We start from the raw sequence: 16,499 nt of genomic DNA, 5'->3' as shown, positions 1-16,499 counted from the left end.
CAGAGATTGGCCGGTGCGGGAGTCACCGGGATCACCACCTGAAATATTGTCAGAGTGTCCAATGGGTTGTTACAGGGTTCACCACCTGTAATATTGTCAAGCAGTGGCTAGTGGATTCTTACAGGAATCACTGCCTGTACTATTATCAGTGAGTTGCCAGTGGGTTGTTACAGGTATCACCACCTGTAATATTGTCAGGGAGTGGCCAGTGGGTTGTTAAAGGAATCACCACCTGTACTATTGTCAGGGAGTGGCCAGTGGGTTGTTATAGGGTCACTGCCTGAAATGTTGTCAGAGAGTGGCCAGTGAGTTGTTACACCGCCTGTATTATTGTCAGGGAGTGGCTTGTGGGTTGTTACGGGGATCACCGACTGTATTATTGTCAGGCAGTGGCCAGTGGGGAATTACATGGATCGCCGCCTGTATTATTGTCAGGCAGTGGCCAGTGGGGAGTCACAGGGATCACCACCTGTAATATCGTTAAGTAGTGAACAGCGGGTTGTTACAGGGATCAACACCTGTAATATTGTCAGAGAGTGGCCAATGAGCTGTTACACGGATCACAACCTGCAATAACATCAGGGAGAAGCCGCTGAGGAGTCACAGGGATCACCACAGGTATTATTGTCACAAAGTGGCCAGTGGGGAGTAACAGAGATCACTGCCTGTAATATTGTCAGGTAGTGAACAGTGGGGAGTCACAGGGATCACCACCTGTAACATTGACTGGGATTGGTCAGTGACTTGTTACAGAGATAACAGCCTGTAATATTGTCAGAGAGTGGACAATGGGGATTTACAGGGATCACTACCTGTAACATTGTCAGGGATTGGCCAGTGAGTTGTTACAGCGATAACCGCCTGTAATATTTTCTGAGAGTGGACAGTGGGGATTTACAGGGATCACTACCTGTAATATTGTCAGAGATTGGCCAGTGCGGGAGTCACCGGGATCACCACCTGAAATATTGTCAGAGAGTGTCCAATTGGTTGTTACAGGGATCACCACCTGTAATATTGTCAAGCAGTGGCTAGTGGATTGTTACATGAATCACCACCTGTAATATTATCAGGGAGTGGCCAGTGGGTTGTTACAGGTATCACCACCTGAAATATTGTCAGTGAGTGTCCAATGCGTTGTTAGAGGGATCACCACCTGTAATATTGTCAAGCAGTGGCTAGTGGATTGTTAGAGGAATCACCACCTGTAATATTATCAGGGAGTTGCCAGTGGGTTGTTACAGGTATCACCACCTGTAATATTATTAGGGAGTGGCCAGTGGGTTGTTAAAGGAATCACCACCTGTACTGTTGTCAGGCAGTGGCCAGTGGGTTGTTATAGGATCACTGCCTGAAATGTTGTCAGGGAGTGGCCAGAGGTTTGTTACAGGGATCACCTCCTGTAATATTGTCAGGGAGCGGCCAGTGGTGTGTTACAGGCATTACCACCTGTAATGTTGTCAGGGAGTCGACAGTGGGTTGTTACAGCGAACACCAACTGTAATATTGTCAGAGAGTGGCCAGTGTGGATTCACAGGCAATACCACCTGTAATATTGTCAGGGAGATGCCAGTGGGTTGTTACAGCAAACACCACCTGTAATATTTTCAGGGAGTGGCCAGTGGTGTGTTGCAGGGATCGCCGCCTGTATTATTGTCAGGCAGTGGCCAGTGGGGAGTTACAGGGATCGCTGCCTGTATTATTGTCAGGCAGTGGCCAGTGGGGAGTCACAGGGATCACCACCTGTAATATCGTTAAGTAGTGAACAGCGGGTTGTTACAGGGATCAACACCTGTTATATTGTCAGAGAGTGGCCAATGAGTTGTTACAGGGATCACAACCTGTAATAACATCAGGGAGAGGCCGCTGGGGAGTCACAGGGATCACCACAGGTATTATTGTCACAAAGTGGCCAGTGGGGAGTAACAGAGATCACTACCTGTAATATTGTCAGGGAGTGGCCAGCGGGGAGTCACAGGTATCACCACCTGTAATATAGTCAAGTATAGAGCAGCGTGTTGTTACATGGATCACTAGTTGTAATATTGTTAGGGAGTGGCCAGTGGGTTGTTACAGGGATCACTGACGGTAATATTGTCAGGTAGTGAACAGTGGGGAGTCACAGGGATCACCACCAGTAATATTGGCAGGGATAGGCCAGTGAGTTGTTACAGCGATAACCGGCTGTAATATTGTCAGAGAGTGGACAGTGGGGATTTACAGGGATCACTACCTGTAATATTGTCAGAGATTGGCCGGTGCGGGAGTCACCGGGATCACCACCTGAAATATTGTCAGAGAGTGTCCAATTGGTTGTTACAGGGATCTCCACCTGTAATATTATCAGGGAGTTTCCAGTGGGTTGTTACAGGTATTACCATCTGTAATATTGTCAGGGAGTGGCCAGTGGGTTGTTAAAGGAATCACCACCTGTACTATTGACAGGGAGTGGCCAGTTGGTTGTTATAGGATCACTGCCTGAAATGTTGTCAGGGAGTGGCCAGAGGTTTGTTACAGGGATCACCTCCTGTAATATTGTCAGAGAGTGGCCAGTGGGTTGTTACAGGGATCGCCGCCTGTATTATTGTCAGGCAGTGGCCAGTGGGGAGTTACAGGGATCGCTGCCTGTATTATTGTCAGGCAGTGGCCAGTGGGGAGTCACAGGGATCACCACCTGTAATATTGTTAAGTAGTGAACAGCGGGTTGTTACAGGGATCAACACCTGTTATATTGTCAGAGAGTGGCCAATGAGTTGTTACAGGGATCACAACCTGTAATAACATCAGGGAGAGGCCGCTGGGGAGTCACAGGGATCACCACAGGTATTATTGTCACAAAGTGGCCAGTGGGGAGTAACAGAGATCACTACCTGTAATATTGTCAGGGAGTGGCCAGCGGGGAGTCACAGGTATCACCACCTGTAATATAGTCAAGTATAGAGCAGCGTGTTGTTACATGGATCACTAGTTGTAATATTGTTAGGGAGTGGCCAGTGGGTTGTTACAGGGATCACTGACGGTAATATTGTCAGGTAGTGAGCAGTGGGGAGTCACAGGGGTCACCTCCTGTAATATTGACAGGGATTGGCCAGTGAGTTGTTAAAGCGATAACCGCCTGTAATATTGTCAGAGAGTGGACAGTGGGGATTTACAGGGATCACTGCATGTAATATTGTCAGTTACTGAGCAGTGGGGTCACAGCGATCCCCACCTGTAATATTGTCAGGGAGTGGCCAGTGGGTTGTTGCGGTGATTGTCGCCTGTAATATTGTCAGGGAGTGGCCATTGGGGAGTCACAGGTATCACCACCTGTAATATAGTCAAGTATAGAGCAGTGTGTTGTTACATGGATCACTAGTTGTAATATTGTCAGGGAGTGGCCAGTGGGTTGTTACAGGGATCTCCACCTGTAATATTGTCAGGTAGTGAGCAGTGGGGACTCACCGGGATCAGCACCTGTAATATTGACAGGGATTGGCCATGTGAGTTGTTACAGTGATAACCGCCTGTAATATTGTCAGGGAGTGGCCAGTGGATTGTTACAGGGATCACTGCCCGTAATATTGTCAGGTAGTGAGCAGTGGGGAGTCACAGGGATCAGCACCTGTAATATTGACAGGGATTGGCCAGTGAGTTGTTACAGCGATAACCGCCTGTAATATTGTCAGAGAGTGGACAGTGGGGATTGACAGGGATCACTACCTGTAATATTGTCAGGTAGTGAGCAGTCGGGAGTCACAGGGATCACCAGCTGTAATATTGACAGGGATTGGCCAGTGAGTTGTTACAGTGATAATCGCCTGTTATATTGTCACAGGGTGGCCAGTGGGGAGTCACAGGGATCACCACCTGTAATATTGTCAGGGAGTGGCTATTGGGGAGTCACAGGGATCACCACCTGTAATATTGACAGGGATTGGCCAGTGAGTTTTACAGCGATAACTGCCTGTTATATTGTCAGAGAGTGGCAAGTGGGGAGGCACAGGGATTAACACCTGTAATATTGTCAGGCAGTGGCCAGTCGATTGTTACAGGGATCACCACCAGTAATAGTGTCAGGGAGTGTAAAGTGGGTTGTTACGAGGATCACCACCTGTAATATTGTCAGGGAGTGGTCAGTGGGAAGTCACAGGGATTACCACCTGTAATATTGTCAGGTAGTGAGCAGTGGGGAGTTACAGGGATCTCCACCCGCAATATTGACAGGGATTGGCCTGTGGGTTGTTACAGCGATCACAGCCTGTAATATTCTCATTCAGTGGCCAGTGGGGAGGTACAGGGATCAATACCTGTAATATTGTCAGGTAGTGGCCAGTCGATTGTTACAGGAATCACCACCTGTATTATTGACAGAGTGTCCAATGGTTTGTTACCGGGATCACCAACTGTAATATTGTCAGGGAGTGGCCAGTGGATTGTTACAGGGATCACTGCCTGTAATATTGTCAGGTAGTGAGCAGTGGGGAGTCACAGGGATCACCACCTGTAATATTGACAGGGATTGGCCAGTGAGTTGTTACAGCGATAACCGCCTGTAATATTGTCAGAGAGTGGACAGTGGGGATTTACAGGGATCACTACCTGTAATATTGTCAGGTAGTAAGCAGTGGGGAGTCACAGGAATCACCACCTGTAATATTGACAGGGATTGGCCAGTGAGTTGTTACAGCGATAACCGCCTGTAATATTGTCAGAGAGTGGACAGTGGGGATTTACAGGGATCACTACCTGTAATATTGTCAGAGATTGGCCGGTGCGGGAGTCACCGGGATCACCACCTGAAATATTGTCAGAGTGTCCAATGGGTTGTTACAGGGTTCACCACCTGTAATATTGTCAAGCAGTGGCTAGTGGATTCTTACAGGAATCACTGCCTGTACTATTATCAGTGAGTTGCCAGTGAGTTGTTACACGATCACCGCCTGTAATATTGTCAGGGAGTGGCTTGTGGGTTGTTACGGGGATCACCGACTGTATTATTGTCAGGCAGTGGCCAGTGGGGAATTACATGGATCGCCGCCTGTATTATTGTCAGGCAGTGGCCAGTGGGGAGTCACAGGGATCACCACCTGTAATATCGTTAAGTAGTGAACAGCGGGTTGTTACAGGGATCAACACCTGTAATATTGTCAGAGAGTGGCCAATGAGCTGTTACACGGATCACAACCTGCAATAACATCAGGGAGAAGCCGCTGAGGAGTCACAGGGATCACCACAGGTATTATTGTCACAAAGTGGCCAGTGGGGAGTAACAGAGATCACTGCCTGTAATATTGTCAGGTAGTGAACAGTGGGGAGTCACAGGGATCACCACCTGTAACATTGACTGGGATTGGTCAGTGACTTGTTACAGAGATAACAGCCTGTAATATTGTCAGAGAGTGGACAATGGGGATTTACAGGGATCACTACCTGTAACATTGTCAGGGATTGGCCAGTGAGTTGTTACAGCGATAACCGCCTGTAATATTTTCTGAGAGTGGACAGTGGGGATTTACAGGGATCACTACCTGTAATATTGTCAGAGATTGGCCAGTGCGGGAGTCACCGGGATCACCACCTGAAATATTGTCAGAGAGTGTCCAATTGGTTGTTACAGGGATCACCACCTGTAATATTGTCAAGCAGTGGCTAGTGGATTGTTACATGAATCACCACCTGTAATATTATCAGGGAGTGGCCAGTGGGTTGTTACAGGTATCACCACCTGAAATATTGTCAGTGAGTGTCCAATGCGTTGTTAGAGGGATCACCACCTGTAATATTGTCAAGCAGTGGCTAGTGGATTGTTAGAGGAATCACCACCTGTAATATTATCAGGGAGTTGCCAGTGGGTTGTTACAGGTATCACCACCTGTAATATTATTAGGGAGTGGCCAGTGGGTTGTTAAAGGAATCACCACCTGTACTGTTGTCAGGCAGTGGCCAGTGGGTTGTTATAGGATCACTGCCTGAAATGTTGTCAGGGAGTGGCCAGAGGTTTGTTACAGGGATCACCTCCTGTAATATTGTCAGGGAGCGGCCAGTGGTGTGTTACAGGCATTACCACCTGTAATGTTGTCAGGGAGTCGACAGTGGGTTGTTACAGCGAACACCAACTGTAATATTGTCAGAGAGTGGCCAGTGTGGATTCACAGGCAATACCACCTGTAATATTGTCAGGGAGATGCCAGTGGGTTGTTACAGCAAACACCACCTGTAATATTTTCAGGGAGTGGCCAGTGGTGTGTTGCAGGGATCACAACATGTAATATTGTCAGGGTGTGGCAAGTGGGGAGTCACAGGGATCACAACCTGTAATATTGACAGGGAGTGTCCAGTGGCTTGTTACAGGGATCACCACCTGTAATATTGTCAGGGAGTGACTATTGGGGAGTCACAGGTATCACCACCTGTAATATAGTCAAGTATAGAGCAGCGTGTTGTTACAGGGATCACTAGTTGTAATATTGCTAGGGAGTGGCCAGTGGGTTGTTACTGGGATCACTGTCTGTAATATTGTCTGGTAGTGAGCAGTCGGGAGTCACAGAGATCACCAGCTGTAATATTGACAGGGAGTGGCCAGTGGGTTGTTACAGGGATCACCACCTGTAATATTGACAGGGATTGGCCAGTGAGTTGTTACAGCGATAACCGCCTGTAATATTGTCTGAGAGTGGACAGTGGGGATTTACAGGGATCACTACCTGTAATATTGTCAGGTAGTGAGCAGTTGGGAGTCACAGAGATCACCAGCTGTAATATTGACAGGGATTGGCCAGTGAGTTGTTACAGCGATAACCGCCTGTAATATTGTCAAGCAGTGGCTAGTGGATTGTTACAGGTATCACCGCCTGTAATATTATCAGGGAGTTGCCAGTGGGTTGTTAAAGGAATCACCACCTGGAATATTGTCAGGGAATGGATAGTGGGAAGTCACAGGGATCACCACCTGTAATATTGTCAGGAAGTAAGCAGTCGGGAGTTACAGGGTTCTCCACCTGTAATAATGTCAGGTTGTGAGCAGTGGGGAGTCACAGGGATCACCACCTATAATATTGACAGGGAGCGGCCAGTGGTGTGTTACAGGCATCACCACCTGTAATGTTGTCAGGGAGTCGCCAGTGGGTTGTTACAGCGAACACCAACTGTAATATTGTCAGAGAGTGGCCAGTGTGGATTCACAGGCAATACCACCTGTAATATTGTCAGGGAGATGCCAGTGGGTTGTTACAGCAAACACCACCTGTAATATTTTCAGGGAGTGGCCAGTGGTGTGTTGCAGGGATCACAACATGTAATATTGTCAGGGTGCGGCAAGTGGGGAGTCACAGGGATCACAACCTGTAATATTGACAGGGAGTGGCCAGTGTGTTGTTACCGGGATAACCACCTGTAATATTGACAGGGAGTGTCCAGTGGCTTGTTACAGGGATCACCACCTGTAATATTGTCAGGGAGTGGTCAGTGGATTGTTATAGGATCACTGCCTGAAATGTTGTCAGGGAGTGGCCAGAGGTTTGTTACAGGGATCACCTCCTGTAATATTGTCAGGGAGTGGCCAGTGGGTTGTTACAGGGATCACCATCTGTAATATTGTCAGGGAGTGGTTAGTGGAAAGTCACAGGGATCACCACATGTAATATTGTCAGGAAGTGAGCAGTCTGGTATTACAGGGATCTCCACCTGTAATATTGTCAGGTAGTAAGCAGTGGGGAGTCACAGGGATTACCACCTGTAATATTGTCAGGGAGTGAGCAGTCGGGTATTACAGGGTTCTCCACCTGTAATAATGTCAGGTAGTGAGCAGTGGGGAATCACAGGGATCACCACCTATAATATTGACAGGGATTGGCCAGTGAGTTCTTACAGCAATAACCGCCTGTAATATTGTCAGAGAGTGGCCAGTGGTGAGTCACAGGGATTACCACCTGTAATATTGTCAGGGAGTGGCAAGTGGTGTGTTACAGGCATCACCACCTGTAATGTTGTCAGGGAGTCGCCAGTGGGTTGTTACAGCGAACAGCAACTGTAATATTGTCAGAGATTGGCCAGTGTGGATTCACAGGCAATACCACCTGTAATATTGTCAGGGAGTCGCCAGTGGGTTGTTACAGCAAACACCACCTGTAATATTGTCAGGGAGTGGCCAGTGGTGTGTTACAGGGATGACCACATGTAATATTGTCAGGGTGTGGCAAGTGGGGAGTCACAGGGATCGCAACCTGTGATATTGACAGGGAATGTCCAGTGGGTTGTTACCGGTATCACCACCTGTACTGTTGTCAGGCAGTGGCCAGTGGGTTGTTATAGGATCACTGCCTGAAATGTTGTCAGGGAGTGTCCAGAGGTTTGTTACAGGGATCACCTCCTGTAATATTGTAAGGGAGTGGCCAGTGGGTTGTTACAGGGATCACCACCTGTAATATTGTCAGAGAGTGGCCAGTGGGTTGTTACAGCGATAACCGCCTGTAATATTGTCAGAGAGTGGACAGTGGGGATTTACAGGGATCACTACCTGTAATATTGTCAGAGAGTGTCCAATGGGTTGTTACAGGGATCACCACCTGTAATATTGTAAGGGAGTGACCAGTGGGTTGTTACAGGGATCACCACCTGTGTTATTGTCAAGCAGTGGCCAGTGGATTGTTACATGAATCACCGCCTGTAATATTATCAGGGAGTTGCCAGTGGGTTGTTAAAGGAATCACCACCTGGAATATTGTCAGGGAGTGGATAGTGGGAAGTCACAGGGATCACCACATGTAATATTGTCATGAAGTGAGCAATCGGGTATTACAGGGATCTCCACCTGTAATATTGTCAGGGAGTGAGCAGTACGAAGTCACAGGGATCACCACCTGTAATATCGTCAGGTTGTAAGCAGTCGGGAGTTACAGGGTTCTCCACCTGTAATAATGTCAGGTAGTGAGCAGTGGGTAGTCACAGGGATCACCACCTATAATATTGACAGGGATTGGCCAGTGAGTTCTTACAGCGATAACTGCCTGTAATATTGTCAGAGAGTGGCCAGTGGTGAGTCACAGGGATCACCACCTGTAATATTGTCAGGGAGCGGCCAGTGGTGTGTTACAGGCATCACCACCTGTAATATTGTCAGAGAGTGGCCAGTGTGGATTCACAGGCAATACCACCTGTAATATTGTCAGGGAGATGCCAGTGGGTTGTTACAGCAAGCACCACCTGTAATATTGTCAGGGAGTGGCCAGTGGTGTGTTGCAGGGATCACCACATGTAATATTGTCAGGGTGTGGCCATTGGGGAGTCACAGGGATCACAACCTGTAATATTGACAGGGGGTGTCCAGTGGGTTGTTACCGGGATCACCATCTGTAATATTGACAGGGAGTGTCCAGTGGCTTGTTACAGGGATCACTGCCTGTAACATTGACAGAGATTGGCCAGTGAGTTGTTACAGACATAACCGCCTGTAATATTGTCAGGGAGCGGCCAGTGGGTTGTTACGGTGATCGTCGCCTGTAATATTGTCAGGGAGTGGCCATTGGGGAGTCACAGGGATCACCGCCTGTAATATTGTGAGGGAATGGCAAGTGGGGAGGCACAAGGATCACCACCTGTAATATTGTCATGCAGTGGCCAGTCGATTGTTACAGGGATCACCACCTGTCATATTGTCAGGGAGAGGCCAGTGGGGAGTCAGAGGAGTCACCTGCAGTAATATTGTCAGACAGTGTCCAGTGGGTTGTTACAGGGATCACCACCTGTGCTACTGTCAGAGAGTGGCCAGTGGGTTGTTACATGGATCACCGCCTGCAGTATTGTCAGGGAGTGTCTGGTGGGTTGTTACATGGATCGGCGCCTGTAATATTGTCAGTGAGTGGCCAGTGGGTTGTTAGAGGGATCACCACCTGTACTATTGTCAGGGAGTGGCCAGTGGGTTGTTATAGGATCACTGCCTGAAATGTTGTCAGGGAGTGGCCAGAGGTTTGTTAAAGGAAGCACCACCTGTACTATCGTCAGGGAGTGGCCAGTGGGTTGTTATAGGATCACTGCCTGAAATGTTGTCAGGGAGTGGCCAGAGGTTTGTTACAGGGATCACCACCTGTAATATTGTCAAGCAGTGGCTAGTGGATTGTTACATGAATCACCGCCTGTATTATTGTCAGGCAGTGTCCAGTGGGGAGTCACAGGGATCACCACCTGTAATATTGTTAGATCGTGAACAGCGGGTTGTTACGGGTATCACCACCTGTAATATTGTCAGGTAGCGGCCAGTGATGTGTTACAGGGATCACCGCCTGTAATATTGTCAGGGAGCGGCCAGTGATGTGTTACAGGGATCACCGCCTGTAATATTGTCACGGAGCTGAAAGTGGGTTGTTACAGTGATAACCGCCTGTAATATTGTCAGAGAGTGGACAGTGGGTTGTTAAAGGAAGCACCACCTGTACTATCGTCAGGGAGTGGCCAGTGGGTTGTTATAGGATCACTGCCTGAAATGTTGTCAGGGAGTGGCCAGAGATTTGTTACAGGGATCACCACCTGTAATATTGTCAGGCAGTGGCCATTGGGTTTTTACAGGGATCACCACCTGTAATATTGTCAGAGAGTGGCCAGTGGGTTGTTACAGGTATCACCACCTGAAATATTGTCAGTGAGTGTCCAATGCGTTGTTAGAGGGATCACCACCTGTAATATTGTCAAGCAGTGGCTAGTGGATTGTTAGAGGAATCACCACCTGTAATATTATCAGGGAGTTGCCAGTGGGTTGTTACAGGTATCACCACCTGTAATATTATCAGGGAGTGGCCAATGGGTTGTTAAAGGAATCACCACCTGTACTGTTGTCAGGCAGTGGCCAGTGGGTTGTTATAGGATCACTGCCTGAAATGTTGTCAGGGAGTGGCCAGAGGTTTGTTACAGGGATCACCTCCTGTAATATTGTCAGGGAGTGGCCAGTGGGTTGTTACAGGGATCACAACCTGTAATATTGTCAGAGAGTGGCCAGTGGGTTGTTACAGCGATAACCGCCTGTAATATTGTCAGAGAGTGGACAGTGGGGATTTACAGGGATCGCTAACTGTAATATTGTCCGAGATTGGCTGGTGCGGGAGTCACCAGGATCACCACCTGAAATATTGTCAGAGAGTGTCCAATGGGTTGTTACAGGGATCACCACATGTAATATTGTCAAGCAGTGGCTAGTGGATTGTTACATGAATCACCGCCTGTAATATTATCAGGGAGTTGCCAGTGGGTTGTTAAAGGAATCACCACCTGAAATATTGTCAGGGAGTGGATTGTGGGAAGTCACAGGGATCACCACCTGTAATATTGTCATGAAGTGAGCAGTCGGGTATTACAGGGATCTCCACCTGCAATATTGACAGGGATTGGCCTGTGGGTTGTTACAGCGATCAATGCCAGTAATATTGTCAGACAGTGGCAAATGGGGAGGCACAGGGATCAACACCTGTAATATTCTCAGGTAGTGGCCAGTCGATTGTTACAGGAATCACAACCTGTAATATTGACAGAGTGTCCAATGGTTTGTTACCGGGATCACCACCTGTAATATTGCCAGGGAGTGGCCAGTGGATTGTTAGAGGGATCACTGCCTGTAATATTGTCAGAGATTGGCCCGTGCGGGAGTCACCGGGATCACCACCTGAAATATTGTCAGAGAGTGTCCAATTGGTTCTTACAGGGATCACCACCTGTAATATTGTCAAGCAGTGGCTAGTGGATTGTTACAGGTATCACCGCTCTAATATTATCAGGGAGTTGCTGGTGGGTTGTTACAGGTATCACCACTTGTAATATTATCAGGGATTGGCCAGTGGGTTGTTACAGGGATCACCACCTGTACTATTGTCAGGGAGTGGCCAGTGGGTTGTTATAGGGTCACTGCCTGAAATGTTGTCAGGGAGTGGCCAGAGGTTTGTTACAGGGATCACCACCTGTAATATTGTCAGGCAGTGGTCATTGGGTTTTTACAGGGATCACCACCTGTAATATTGTCAGAGAGTGGCCAGTGGGTTGTAAACATGGATCACCGCCTGTATTATTATCAGGGAGTGGCTTGTGGGTTGTTACGGGGATGGCCGCCTGTATTATTGTCAGGCAGTGTCCAGTGGGGAGTCACAGGGATCACCACCTGAAATATTGTTAGATCGTGAACAGCGGGTTGTTACGGGTATCACCACCTGTAATATTGTCAGGGAGCGGCCAGTGATGTGTTACAGGGATCACCGCCTGTAATATTGTCAGGGAGCAGCCAGTGATGTGTTACAGAGATCACCGCCTGTAATATTGTCACGGAGCTGAAAGTGGGTTGTTACAGCGATAACCGCCTGTAATATTGTCAGAGAGTGGACAGTGGGTTGTTAAAGGAAGCACCACCTGTACTATCGTCAGGGAGTGGCCAGTGGGTTGTTATAGGATCACTGCCTGAAATGTTGTCAGGGAGTGGCCAGAGGTTTGTTACAGGGATCACCACCTGTAATATTGTCAAGCAGTGGCTAGTGGATTGTTACATGAATCACCACCTGTAATATTATCAGGGAGTGGCCAGTGGGTTGTTACAGGTATCACCACCTGAAATATTGTCAGTGAGTGTCCAATGCGTTGTTAGAGGGATCACCACCTGTAATATTGTCAAGCAGTGGCTAGTGGATTGTTAGAGGAATCACCACCTGTAATATTATCAGGGAGTTGCCAGTGGGTTGTTACAGGTATCACCACCTGTAATATTATCAGGGAGTGGCCAGTGGGTTGATAAGGAATCACCACCTGTACTGTTGTCAGGCAGTGGCCAGTGGGTTGTTATAGGATCACTGCCTGTAATGTTGTCAGGGAGTGGCCAGAGGTTTGTTACAGGGATCACCTCCTGTAATATTGTCAGGGAGTGGCCAGTGGGTTGTTACACGGATCACCGCCTGTATTATTGTCAGGGAGTGGCTTGTGGGTTGTTACGGGGATCGCCGCCTGTGTTATTGTCAGGCAGTGGCCAGTGGGGAGTTACAGGGATCGCCGCCTGTATTATTGTCAGGCAGTGGCCAGTGGGGAGTCACAGGGATCACCACCTGAGTGGGTTGTCACGGGGATCAACACCTGTAATATTGTCAGAGAGTGGCCAATGAGTTGGTACAGGGATCACAACCTGTAATAACATCAGGGAGAGGCCGCTGGGGAGTCACAGGGATCACCACAGGGATTATTGTCACAAAGTGGCCAGTGGGGAGTAACTGAGATCACTGCCTGTAATATTGTCAGGGAGTAGCCAGCATTAGGGTTCACCGCCTCTGATATAGTCAGGGATTAACCAGTGGGTTGTTACAGTGATCCCCACCTGTAATATTGTCAGGGAGCTGCCAGTGTGTTGTTACGGTGATCGTCACCTGTAATATTGTCAGGGAGTGGCCAGTGGGTTGTTAAAGAGATCACCAGCTGTAATATTGTCAGGGAGTGACTATTGGGGCGTCACAGGTATCACCACCTGTAATATAGTCAAGTATAGAGCAGCGTGTTGGTACAGGGATCACTAGTTGTAATATGGTCATGCAGTGGCCAGTCGATTGTTACAGGGATCACCACCTTTCATATTGTCAGGGCGAGGTCAGTGGGGAGTCAGAGGTGTCACCTGCTGTAATGTTGTCAGACAGTGTCCAATGGGTTGTTACAGGGATCACTACCTGTAATATTGTCAAGCAGTGGCTAGTGGATTGTTACAGGAATCACCGCCTGTAATATTATCAGGGAGTTGCCAGTAGGTTGTTACAGGTATCACCACCTGTAATATTGTCAGGGAGTGGCCAGTGGGTTGTTACAGGGATCACCACCTGTAATATTGTCAGAGAGTGGCAGTGGGTTGTTACACGGATCACCGCCTGTATTATTCTCATGGAGTGGCTTGTGGGTTGTTACAGGGATCACCGCCTGTAATATTGTCAGGTACTGAGCAGTGGGGAGTCACAGGATTCACCACCTGTAATATTGATAGGGATTGACAAGTGAGTTGTTACAGCGATAACCGCCTATAATATTGTCAGGGAGTGGCCAGTGGGTTGTTACAGGGATCACCATCTGTAATATTGTCAGAGAGTGGCCAGTGGGTTGTTACAGGGATCACCATCTGTAATATTGTCAGGGAGTGGTTAGTGGAAAGTCACAGGGATCACCACATGTAATATTGTCAGGAAGTGAGCAGTCGGGTATTACAGGGATCTCCACCTGTAATATTGTCAGGTAGTAAGCAGTGGAGAGTCACAGGGATTACCACCTGTAATATTGTCAGGGAGTGAGCAGTCGGGTATTACAGGGTTCTCCACCTGTAATAATGTCAGGTAGTGAGCAGTGGGGAATCACAGGGATCACCACCTATAATATTGACAGGGATTGGACAGTGAGTTCTTACAGCGATAACCGCCTGTAATATTGTCAGAGAGTGGCCAGTGGTGAGTCACAGGGATCACCACCTGTAATATTGTCAGGGAGTGGCAAGTGGTGTGTTACAGGCATCACCACCTGTAATGTTGTCAGGGAGTGGCAAGTGGTGTGTTACAGGCATCACCACCTGTAATGTTGTCAGGGAGTCGCCAGTGGGTTGTTACAGTGAACACCAACTGTAATATTGTCAGAGATTGGCCAGTGTGGATTCACAGGCAATACCACCTGTAATATTGTCCGGGAGTCGCCAGTGGGTTGTTACAGCAAACACCACCTGTAATATTGTCAGGGAGTGGCCAGTGGTGTGTTACAGGGATCACCACATGTAATATTGTCAGGGTGTGGCAAGTGGGGAGTCACAGGGATCACAACCTGTAATATTGACAGGGAATGTCCAGTGGGTTGTTACCGGGATCACCACCTGTACTGTTGTCAGGCAGTGGCCAGTGGGTTGTTATAGGATCACTGCCTGAAATGTTGTCAGGGAGTGGCCAGATGTTTGTTACAGGGATCACCTCCTGTAATATTGTCAGAGAGTGGCCAGTGTGTTGTTACAGCGATAACCGCCTGTAATATTGTCAGAGAGTGGACAGTGGGGATTTACAGGGATCACTACCTGTAATATTGTCAGAGATTGGCCGGTGCGGGAGTCACCAGGATCACCACCTGAAATATTGTCAGACAGTGTCCAATGGGTTGTTACAGGGATCACCACCTGTAATATTGTCAAGCAGTGGGCAGTGGATTGTTACATGAATCACCGCCTGTAATATTATCAGGGAGTTGCCAGTGGGTTGTTAAAGGAATCACTACCTGTAATAATGTCAGGTTGTGAGCAGTGGGGAGTCACAGGGATCACCACCTATAATATTGACAGGGAGCAGCCAGTGGTGTGTTACAGGCATCACCACCTGTAATGTTGTCAGGGAGTCGCCAGTGGGTTGTTACAGCGAACACCAACTGTAATATTGTCAGAGAGTGGCCAGTGTGGATTCACAGGCAATACCACCTGTAATATTGTCAGGGAGATGCCAGTGGGTTGTTACAGGGATCACCACATGTAATATTGTCAGGGTGTGGCAAGTGGGGAGTCACAGGGATCATAACCTCTAATATTGACAGGGAGTGTCCAGTGGGTTGTTACCGGGATCACCACCTGTAATAATGACAGGGAGTGTCCAGTGGCTTGTTACAGGGATCACCACCTGTAATATTGTCAGTGAGTGGCCAGTGGATTGTTAAAGGGATCACTGCCTGTAATATTGACAGAGATTGGCCAGTGATTTGTTACAGCGATAACCGCCTGTAATATTGTCAGAGAGTGGCCATTGGGGAGTCACAGGGATCCCCACCTGTAATATTGTCAGGGAGCAGCCAGTGGGTTGTTACGGTGATCGTCGCCTGTAATATTGTCAGGGAGTGGCCATTGGGGAGTCACAAGGATCACCGCCTGTAATATTGTGAGGGAATGGCAAGTGGGGAGGCACAGGGATCACCACCTGTAATATTGTCATGCAGTGGCCAGTCGATTGTTACAGGGATCACCACCTGTCATATTGTCAGGGAGAGGCCAGTGGGGAGTCAGAGGAGTCACCTGCTGTAATATTGTCAGACAGTGTCCAGTGGGTTGTTACAGGGATCACCACCAGTAATACTGTCAGAGAGTAGCCAGTGGGTTGTTACATGGATCACCGCCTGCAGTATTGTCAGGGAGTGTCCAGTGGCTTGTTACAGGGATCACCACCTGTAATATTGTCAGTGAGTGGCCAGTGGATTGTTAAAGGGATCACTGCCTGTAATATTGACAGAGATTGGCCAGTGATTTGTTACAGCGATAACCGCCTGTAATATTGTCAGAGAGTGGCCATTGGGGAGTCACAGGGATCCCCACCTGTAATATTGTCAGGGAGCAGCCAGTGGGTTGTTACGGTGATCGTCGCCTGTAATATTGTCAGGGAGTGGCCATAGGGGAGTCACAAGGATCACCGCCTGTAATATTGTGAGGGAATGGCAAGTGGGGAGGCACAGGGATCACCACCTGTAATATTGTCATGCAGTGGCCAGTCGATTGTTACAGGGATCACCACCTG

This window comes from Hypanus sabinus, chromosome 3 (genome assembly GCF_030144855.1).
Source record: "Hypanus sabinus isolate sHypSab1 chromosome 3, sHypSab1.hap1, whole genome shotgun sequence".
In the NCBI taxonomy this organism is placed as follows: domain Eukaryota; kingdom Metazoa; phylum Chordata; class Chondrichthyes; order Myliobatiformes; family Dasyatidae; genus Hypanus; species Hypanus sabinus.
Note: the sequence above shows the minus strand (reverse complement) of the source record.